Raw genomic sequence first — 10,160 nt, 5'->3', positions numbered from 1 at the left:
TTATGGCAAATTACGTTAGGAGGAGGGGGGGGGGGGGATTTCTTCAGACACATGTTAATTTCCGATAAAAGAAGGATTTGTTGTAAAATTGCCGTGTTTGCTTTACAAAGTTACCATGGTCTGCACATTATAATTGCTGTGAAAAACATTTATTTTGCGAACCTCTCCCAGCGGACATTTGATGAATAACATTAACTTTTTTTAACCATCATGGCCCTACATTGACACATGGCGCTGCCGGGGGTTTGGCACACCACCTGTCCATGTGGTTGGCTGGTGGACCACCTCTGGCACATTTTTGCTCCATAATTCTTCAAAAATTCATTCTTTGTTTTGAACTCCGAGGAATTGCTATCTCTGATGTTGTTTTTCCTGGTCAGATTTTTAGATGATGGTAATCTCCCTCTCTTGTTGTATCTTGCATTTTAAGAGAGAAAAATCATTAGAATTGCATCATATTGTGAAATATAATATTGAAATAAGATAAATAACAATAAGAAATAATGATGCAAAATGGGTCTATCAGCCGCTAGCTGGCCATGACTAACGTCGCCGCCACACGCACCACACATTGACGCAAATCTCTTGTCGCACAGCTAGCCCCGACCACCCTTCCTCGCATAGACCGGACAACCTCCTCGCTGCTAAATGACACCGGTCTGCTGTCACGCTGAGTAGAACTCGATATTCACCTCTTGACCACTGTGTCGCCGGGTAATTTCTAATTATCTTCAGAGTAGTGGATTCTTGTTATCCATTGATTGAACTGAGCATGATTAATGCATTTAATTATGAATTCATACGTGGAAATACAAGATACAAATATTTTTGTCTCGGTGAATCAGAGGGTTGTTTGTACCTAACGCGTAATATTTTTTTGATAAGTGCATTTTACTTTAAGAAGATCACTAAAATAAGACATAATAAGGTAGATATTAGTATCTTGCGAGTAACTTGGTTGTTAATATATAAGATAAAAATTCAGTGAGAACAAAAGGTATCGAGTTGCCAATAATGCCTAAAAAGTTTGTAACCTTCATTAGCCTGGCCCACCCAACTTTTCTGTGAAGCTCCGCCACTGATTAAGAGTCCTTTATTATTGAACTATATCATGCATTCTTATTGAAAACCTACATTTTATGGTCTATATCTTTCATTTAAATAAAATGTTACTTCCTCCGCCCCATAATATACTAGTGCCAAAAACACTCTTCTATTATGAAACGGAGAGAGTATTTGAAATATAGCAGGCAACAAAGCCAATACTTTTGGCGGGGATTTGGAACACCCTGTGGTCTGGCGGCGGCCGGATGGTGGGAGTCGTGGACTCATGGGAGGAGCTCATGATACAGGTGTTGGTCGGTGACCATGGCCGTGTGGGCGACATGAGCTTTGGTGGTTGGCGTGCTATACCCGTGGTGCGGCAGATGATGTTGGCCGCACCCAGGTCGGAGGATGAGCATGTGTGCTGGCGTGAAAACATCGTCTGCCTCTGGCCAGACCGATGATGGCGGCGTCTGTGGGTGCTGCCCCCCTTATTGAAGGCTTCATCATGGTTGCTCCTTTTCCTCCGCGGTGCTCTAGGTGAAAACTTTGATCCTTTGGATCTGGCAGTGGCGGTGCTCTAGCATCGTGCCCTTCATTAAGGTACCATCATCGAGCTCATGGTACGTCGGCGCTCAGACTCGTCTCTTCGGTGCTTGTCCACGGTTGAGAGTTTCATCATCTCCATGGTCATGCTTATTGTACTTGTTTCACTTGGAGTTGTATGGAGTGGTGTCTCTCGACCGAAACACCTTTGTATATTGCCTCAGGTGTGTGTGGCGTCGTGTTGTATGGATCATTCGTATGGTGGTCATTGCTTTATATATATATAAAGCGGGATGACAACCTTTTTTCGGTATAGCGTGTATAGCACCTGTAGTAGGCGCCGCTATTTCGCCTTACCGTGGTATTTTTTCGTTGGTATTGCCCCATGTGTCATGGAACTCTTTGAATTTGTTGGCCTTATCTTCGAACCACTCACTTTGTATTCTGGTGAAAGTACACGCAAACTGAAAGTTGCTACTTCTTGAGCTTGCGTTGATTTTTCCTTTGAAGAGGAAAGGGTGATGCAGCAAAGTAGAGATAAGTATTTTCCTCGGTATGAGAACCAAGGTATCAATCCAGTAGGAGACAACACACAAATCACCAATACCTTCACAAACAGTCAAACAACTTGCACCCAACGCGATAAAGGGGTTGTCAATTCCTTCACGGTTACTTGTAAAAGTGAGATCTGATAGAGATAGATGAAACTAAGCAAAGATAAAGTAAATATTTTTGGTATTTTTGGTTTATAGATCATAAAGTAAAAGATTGCAAAATAGTAGATCGGAAACTAATATTGTAGATCAGAAACTTGTTTGATGGAAAATAGACCTGCGGTCCATATGTTTCACTAGAGGCTTCTCTCATGATAGCAAATAATACAGTGGGCGAACAAATTACTGTCGAGCAATTGATAGAAAAGCGCAAAGTTATGATGATATTTAAGGTAATGATTATGAAATATAGGCATCACGTCCGTGTCAAGTAGACCGAAACGATTCTGCATCTACTACTATTACTCCACACATGGACCGACTCCTGCCTGCATCTAGAGTATTAAGTTCATGAAGAACAGAGTAAGGCATTAAGTAGGATAACATGATGTAGAGGAATTAACTCAAGCAATATGATGAAAACCCCATATTTTTATCCTCGATGGCAACAATACAATACATGCCTTGCTGCCCCTACTATCACTGGGAAAGGACACCGCAAGATTGAACCAAAAGCTAAGCACTCCTCCCATTGCAAGAAAAACCAATCTAGTTGGCCAAACCAAACCGATAGTTCGAAGAGAATTACAAAGATATCAAATCATGCATAAAAGAATTCAGAGAAGATTCAAATAATATTCATACATAAGCTGATCATAAATCCACAATTCATCAGACCTCGACAGACACACGGCAAAAGAAGATCACATCGGATAGATCTCCAAGAACATCAAGGAGAACATGGTATTGAGAATCAAAGAGAGAGAAGAAGCCATCTAACTACTAGATATGGACACGTAGGTCTGTGGTAAACTACTCACGCTTCAATGAAAGGGCAATAAAGTTGATGTAGAAGTCATCCGTGATCGAATCCCCCTCCGGCAGGGTGCCGAAAAAGGTCCCTAGATGGGATCTCACGGGTACAGAAGGTTGCGGCGGTGGAAAAGTGCTTTTGTGGATGCCTCTGGTGGTTTGGAAATATATGTGAATATATAGGCTAAGGAATTAGGTCAGGGGAGTCATGAGGGGGTCACAAGGGTGGGGGCGCGCCCTACCCTCTTGGGCACGCCCCCCCCTCTTATGGCCACCTCGTGGCTCTTCTGACTTGATCTCCAAGTTTCTAGGGTGTCTTCTGGTCCAAGAAAAATCATTGCGAATGTTTCATTCCGTTTGGACTCTGTTTGGTATTCCTTTTCTACGAAACTCAAAAACAAGGAAAAAACAGAAACTAGAACTGGGCTCTAGGTTAATAGGTTAGTTCCAAAAATAATATAAAATAGCATATTAATGCCTATAAAACATCCAAAAGAGATAATATAATAGCATGGAACAATAAAAAATTCTAGCTACATTGGAGACGTATCAAAAGTCAGCTTGGGTAAATTGCTTTCCAATATTATGGCGATCCTTTAATGAAATACTGGGAACCACATGAGAGACAGTAAATTTCTTTGATCTACCCAGCATTGCGCAGACTGATGTTCCCCTTGAGGATTTAGAGCACCCTTTCAGTAAAGAGGAAATTGATTCAATCAGAAAGGAAATGCCCTCAGATAAAGCCCCAGTGCCAGATGGATTTAATGGGTATTTTCTCAAAGCTTGTTGGGATATTATTGCTGGAGATTTCTATGAACTTATTGAAGATTTTGATCATGGTAGAATCAATCTTCAATCAATCAACAACTCTTTCATCCCCCTCATTCCAAAAAGACACAATCCTATGTCTCCTAATGATTTCAGGCATATTTCTCTATTGAATTGCACAGTCAAAATTATCACCAAGCTTTTGGCCAATAGACTTCAAAAGGTGACTCTGAAGATTGTCCAGACTAATCAATATGGTTTTCTAAAATCAAGATCAATAGAAGATTGCTTAGCTTAGGCTTTTGAATTCATCCATTAGTGCAAACAATCAAAAATCGAGCTCATCATCCTAAAGCTTGATTTTGAAAAGGCTTTTGATCTTATTGAACACAATGCCATAATTAACATTCTTAAAGCTAGAGGCTTTGGAAAGAGATAGATAATGTGGATTAAAATGCTCCTGGATTTTGGATCTTCATCAGCTTTACTGAATGGCATTCCTGGCAAACAATTTCAATGCAAAAAAGGGGTTAGACAAGATGATCCTTTATCTCTCCTTTGTTGTTTGTGCTAGCAGCTGATCTAATTGAAACAGTGCTAAAAAAGGAAATGCAAGGTAATATCATTCAAGCCCCTATTCCCTGCCAGACAAACCCAGACTTCCAAGTCATCCAATATGTAGATGATACAGTGATGATTTTGCCTGTAGTGCCTAGACAAATCAGGCAACAATCTTTTGAAGCACTATGTTGCTCAGACTGGGTTAAAATTTAATTATGGAAAATCTGTGGTGATTCCTCTTAATGTGATCCCTCAAAATCTGGATATAATTCTTAATGATCTGGGATGTAAATAAGGAAGTTTTTTTTACTTATTTGGTTCTGCCTCTGAGTGACCACAGACCGAAACTAGAAGATTTCGATCCCATATGCGAACAAATTGAAAGAATGTTGAGTGGCTACTCCAGCCTACTTTCTTATGATGGTAGGCTACTCCTAACTAAATCAGTGTTCTCTGCATTGCCTATTTTCTTCATGAGTACTTGGGCTCTTCCTGCAAGCACCATCGAGAAAATAAACAAATATTGGAGGCATTTCTTTTGGAGAAAATTTGGTCAAGAACAACAGGGCCCAACTCTTATTTCCTGGAAGAAGGTATGCCAGCCAAAGGGTCAGGGGGATTAGGAATTCTGGATAATGCTCTCTGTAACAAGACACTCCTGGTGAAGAACCTACACAAGTTTTTCAACAAAGAGGATCTTCCATGGGTTAAATTAATCTAGAGCACTTATTATAATACACAACTTCTAGGGCACGAGATGGAGAGCCATTTAAAGCTCCACCCACTATTCAAAGAAAATTACAAATTTACAATGAGCAATGAACAGACCGTCATATTATGGCATGACAAGTGGCTTGATACTACTCTTATTAGCAAATTCCCGGAATTGCATTCCTTTGTCAAAACTGATTTACAGATAGCAACCACATGGATCTCGGAAAGAAACCCACATCAACTTCTCCACACTCCACTCTCAAAACTAGAATACAGGCAACCTAATGATCTCCAAGGACTAGTGAACATGCATTGGAGTGATCAAAGAAGGGACAAATGGAAGGGCTCTGGGCAAGGTCAACACTACTCTTCAATCAAAATGTATAAAGCTATCTGGCCCAAGACTGATGAAGGCCATTTCCTGGTCAAATGGATCTGGAAGACTTCTAACAGACTTGGGCATAATATTTTCTTCTGGCTTCTACTCCATGATAGAGTCAAGACAAGAAATTTGCTGAGGAGGAAACATATGCATCTAGACAACTATAATTGTGTCTACTGTAATAAGCAATCAGAAGAAACCTGGAGACATCTTTTCTGGGATTGTACCTTTGCACAAGAATGCTGGGAGTGCATCTTCCAAACAGAAAACTAGGAATATCAAGCTTGGATGACATCATGATACTGCACGCTGCACTTCCAAAAGAATTTGCTCTGGATATTATCATACAAGCATGCTAGAGAATTTGGACAGAAAAATCTTTAGACAAGATGTGCCTAGTATTAACTGCTGGAAATATTGGATGAAAGAAGATTTGGCCCTATTGCAACATAGAATCAAAGCAAAGTTTTTCGACAGTTTCGGGGAATGGTCTGCTAGACATTCACTACTGGAATCGCCCTATACGCCGAGTGCCACGGACACTCGGCAAAGGCCCAAAAACTGCCGGCAACACCTTTGCCGAGTGTCACCTTCGGCAAAAGCCACCCGGCGTACACCTCTTTGGCAAACAGGAATTTGCCGAGAGCCAGAACACGGGCACTCGGCAAAGCCTTTGCCGAGAGCTAAACAGCCCGTCTTGGCAAAATAAAGCAGCTAACGGATAACAATCCGTTAACTCCAGACATGTGGGACCACGTCAACTTTGCCGAGACCCTCTCTCGGCAAAGAGAAATACTAGGAGGCTGACACGTGTCGTGTCCTGACATGTGGGACCATGACAACAGGCCGAGGGCCAACTTTACCGAGAGCCACAAAGAGCCCCAGTAGGAGGCTGATGCCTATCGCCTCCTGACATGTGGGAGCACGAGAACCGGCCGAGGGCCAAATTTGTCGAGTGACACTCTCGGCAAAGAGAACCAGTAGGAGGCTGACACATGTCACCTCCTGACATGTGGGACCACGAGAATAGGCTGAGGGCCAGCTTTGTCGAGAGCCACTCTCGGCAAAGAGAACTAGTAGGAGGCTGACACGTGTCGCCTCCTGACATGTAGGGCCACGAGAACAGGCTGAGGGCCATCTTTCCCGAGAGCCACTCTCGGCAAAGAGAACCAGTCGGAGGCTGACACCTGTTGCCTGACCACGAGAACAGGCTGAGGCCCATCTTTGCCGAGAGCCACTCTCGGCTAAGAGAACCAGTAGGAGGCTGACACGTGTTGCATCCTGACATGTGGGACCACAACAATAGGCTGAGGGCCATCCTTGCCGAGAGCCACTCTCGGCAAAGAGAACCAGTAGGAGGCTGAATCCTGTTGCCTCCTGACATGTGGGACCACGACAACAGGCCAAGGGCTAACTTTGCCGAGAGCCACTCTCGGCAAAGGGAACCAGTAGGAGGCTGACACGTGTCGTGTCCTAACATGTGGGACCACGAGAACAGGCTAAGGGCTAACTTTGCCGAGAGCCACTCTCGGCAAAGGGAACCAGTAGGAGGCTGACACGTGTCGTGTCCTGACATGTGGGCCCACGAGAACAGGCCGGGGCCAACTTCGCCGAGAGCCACCGCCGGCAATTCTTTTCCCTTTACTGAGAGCCCTCTCGGTAAAGTTGTCAGGGGCAACATAGGTTATTATCGTTTACTGAGAGGCCTCTCGGTAAAGGTGTCAGGTTCTACTGGCTGGTACACTTTTACCGAGAGGCCTCTCGATAAAGGGTGCATGCTGGTCCAGTTTCACAGTCATTACCGAGAGGCACCCTCGGTAATGATGTGCCCAACAGCCTTTTTCATTTCTATTTCTTTCCTGCAGTGAAACATATACAACAGCAACATATAGTTCATCACAAATAGAACATGTCACATATAGGCATCATTGAACAAAAGAAACAATGATTCTGAAAAACATTCCACATAAAAGCAATAGTGCATAAAAGGTGAAATAGTAGTCAAGACACTCAACTACCACAAGTTTACAAGTCTCAAGATGCAAGACTTCTGAACATACAAGGAACATTTTCAAACATAACATAACATGAAGTTCACGCGATTTTGGAGATCGGAGTGATAACGTGAACATTAGAAGGCATCATTCCGTTTGCTGTCCCAACTCCACCAACCGGAGTGATACCATCAACATTAGAAGGCATCATTCCGTTTGTTGCCCCAACTCCACCAACTTGAGGTGGAACTACCGGAACATTGTTCGACCCTTGTGATGGGTTGAGCTGTGATGGATTGACCCAATAGTGAGATGAATGCATATGGTAATGCCGAAAATGGTGATAGAAATAGTTTGAACGAAACTCACAATGTTCCACTCTAGCATCGGTGGTATCTCTGGCACTAGTTGGCCTTGCATGGAATAAAGATTGGCCACCACATGTTGTAAAGACTTCATTAGATCATTTTGTGCCTTCAGCTTGGCCCAGTTTTCATCTCGTTCTTTCTCGGTGTCAATCAGTCAAGTCTACAATATGGCAATGCAAATGTCATTCATGTTGAAATGCAAATATGCACGACCATGAAGGATCAATGAAGAAGCACTGACCTGAATATCCTCAATAATGCTCATGAAATGTGGTATGTGACGCTCTACGGTAGGAGTAGAGCCAATACTCATAGCACGGAGCGTGTTGACTCTCGGAAGGGAGAAGGTTATGATAGAATCAAGGTGAACCGCCATCCGGCCATTCGGTCTACCGCATGCCGCGACAATGGCCACAAGAGGGTCAAACGGTAGCACATGAGGATCAGCGTCAGGCCCGTACGTCTCCTTCAATTTTTCGGTGTAGTTCTCTCCATCTGACCGGGCTTTATAGCTGATCCAGTCCCTCTCCGGGTGGAGAGGGTCCTTGTCCTTGTCACCTTTGGTACGTCTGATGGTCCATGCATCGAAGTAAGTGATATCATTGCCAGTGTCTTCTTTCTGCAAAAAAAGCGATCCAAACAATCAAGGGAATGCTCATAAATGAAAGATAACATGATGAAAAGAAAAGGATGTGGTTGCCTACATGTTTTGAGACGACACCTGGGATGGTGAGTTTGACTTGACGGTGTCCTCGACAGCCCATCAACTTACGTCATTCAGATATTGCTTTGTGTTCATCCTGCCACCCTGGATCTGTCCACCGTTTGATGATCTTCTCCCAGCACGGACGTTTGTCAGTGCACCACCGAGGAATCACCTGTAAATCAAACAAATACATCTTAGTAAGGATTCTAATTTTGCGGTAATGTAGGGAATATCAAGCATCCATCGTCACCTGCTTTGAAGTAATTGTCCCATGAAAGATGCTTCCCTCGAGCCTCCTGTTTGGAAATCTTCTGGTTGAGATAGTCTGCGTGATACTTGACCACTAACCGGACGCGCTCCTCATAGTGCATGTCGTGGACTAGTTTCTTGGCAATATTCTCAACCATCACATTTGCACGATCCTTCTGACCCTCAACGCATGTATAGAAATCCTACAAACATGCATACATGTGAGAAGGGTTAAATTATGACTATGGCAAATTTAAACATTTTGGTATTGGCATTTAGGTGTTTGAAAGGACTTACCCAGAAATCGTTGACCACTCGCATGGCTCTGTTATCATAAACCCTCTGACGCATATCCAGGAAATCCGGTGCAAGTTTGTAGTGATCCCATGACCAAGCTGGCTCAATGATACCGTTCGGCAAAGTGACCAGTCCAGGATAATTTAACCTACAAAGACCCCAATGATGCCACTCGGCTACCGTGGCAGACGCCTCTCACCACCTTTTACTAAGCTTCTGCATTACGAAGCGTGAAGTCATATTATATGTGAGGAAATGACAAAAGGTACAATTTATACGAGATGAGTCGAGATAACCACTTACTTCTCTCCCATTGGTTTAATCAACACGTCTCTATGCACATATGGACGTCTTGGAAGCTTTGAAGGACCACGCAACCACGCTTTCCCTCTAAAGTAGTGCTGATAGTCGAACCGCTCGGTTGTGAGCCGCTCACCTCATGGTGCTCTGTCACCCGTGAGGGTCCATCCCCACCCTCAGAAACCTGACGAACAACCAGCCTCCTCTCGGCGGCGGCGTCCTCCACCACCTCCTCCTCCTCCACCACCTCCTCCACAAAATCCTCCTCGTCCTCCTCCTCGCTCACCTCATCCCCATCCTCTGTTTCCTCCTCCTGTGCACGAGGAAGCACTGCATCAGAGGGTCCAGGAGAAGAAAGAGGTGCTCTACTCCGGGCTGCTTTACGTACTCCCCGTCCGCCGCCTCCTTCTGCCTCACCTACCCCCCTCCTCGTCCCCCTACTCCCCCTCCTACTCCCCCTCCTCATCCCCCTACACTACAGGAATCAAAAACTTTGTCGTCCGCCATAGCGGACGACAAAGACCTTTGCCATCCGCCAGCAAACGACAACAGGTCTGGCTGAACGAGCTACGGCAAAGGGCTCTTTGCCGTCTGCTGGCGGACGACAAAGATGAAAAGGCCTTTGCCATCTGCTGGCAGACGGCAAATCCTTTGGACGGTATAGAAAAGGTACCAGCCCCGTTAGGGGGCTAACAACTCTCT

At 44.3% G+C, this 10,160-nt stretch overlaps 1 long non-coding RNA gene across 1 annotated transcript; it reads right to left on the bottom strand.

The window, feature by feature from the left end:
• Positions 1–7,539: 7,539 nt before the first annotated feature.
• On the bottom strand, positions 7,540–9,920 carry LOC123130296 (uncharacterized). The gene is made up of 7 exons (XR_006463794.1): positions 9,462–9,920; positions 9,159–9,374; positions 8,863–9,064; positions 8,611–8,784; positions 8,148–8,525; positions 7,908–8,066; positions 7,540–7,824 (listed from the first exon to the last, which is right to left on the bottom strand). It is a non-coding gene; the product is annotated as an uncharacterized lncRNA (long non-coding RNA).
• Positions 9,921–10,160: the final 240 nt, after the last annotated feature.

Source organism: Triticum aestivum, chromosome 6A, assembly GCF_018294505.1.
Source record: "Triticum aestivum cultivar Chinese Spring chromosome 6A, IWGSC CS RefSeq v2.1, whole genome shotgun sequence".
Lineage (NCBI taxonomy): Eukaryota > Viridiplantae > Streptophyta > Magnoliopsida > Poales > Poaceae > Triticum > Triticum aestivum.
Note: the sequence above shows the minus strand (reverse complement) of the source record. Positions and strands in the feature narration are given on the sequence as shown.